Below are 759 nucleotides of genomic sequence, written 5' to 3' on the forward strand. Positions count from 1 at the left end.
GGGCCTGCCATTGCCCTTTTAAAAAGTCTTCTGCAGGCGGCCGCCGCAGCAGCCGGAGGAGGCGAGCGAGTTCATCTGAGGACAGCCCCAGTTCTCAGAAATCCCTTCCCTGCTGGAACATCAAGCTCCCTTTACTGCAGTTGAACAAACTGCCCTAGATTGGTGTTTGAGGAACCCGCCCCAAACTCGTGCAAGGAGCTCCGGGCGCCCGCGCCCACGTGAGCTAACCTTGAAATTAGCCCCTGCGCCTGGGCGGGAGCTGGAGTGGGTGCGGGTGGACGGGAGGTGGTTGTCCGTCCCAGCCCGTGGGCTTGCACCCTTCGCGTGCGCTTGCCGCCCCCACAGCCCTGTTTCATAACTGTAGCGTGGTTGCACTTCAAAAAAAAAAAAACCTCAGGTAGAAGGGTCGAGGGGTGTGCAGGAGAGAAGGCAGGGCACCTTTGATCCCCCATCCTCTCGAGGAAGAGGAAAACCTGCCCTGCAGTCCCCCTGGGAACACTGCGGAGTAGGGTGTCGAGATGACATCAGCTTCTAAACATAGCTCGCACCGCACCCCAACTCTGAGCGCCGGGAGCAGGGCGCGGAGGTGGAAGGGGGAGGCCGGCGCTGCTGTCCCGGGCGGGTCGGCCGGGCTGCGCGGGTGGAGATGACTTTGCAGGAATCGTGCTCTCAGCGTTGGCAGACAGATCTTTCCCGCGATGGCCCGGCCGCGGGATTGGCAAACATTCCTGCCATTACACGCTCTCCTCTGCCCCCCCC

Source organism: Fukomys damarensis, unplaced genomic scaffold (assembly GCF_012274545.1).
Source record: "Fukomys damarensis isolate Sample0158 unplaced genomic scaffold, DMR_v1.0_HiC HiC_scaffold_31, whole genome shotgun sequence".
In the NCBI taxonomy this organism is placed as follows: domain Eukaryota; kingdom Metazoa; phylum Chordata; class Mammalia; order Rodentia; family Bathyergidae; genus Fukomys; species Fukomys damarensis.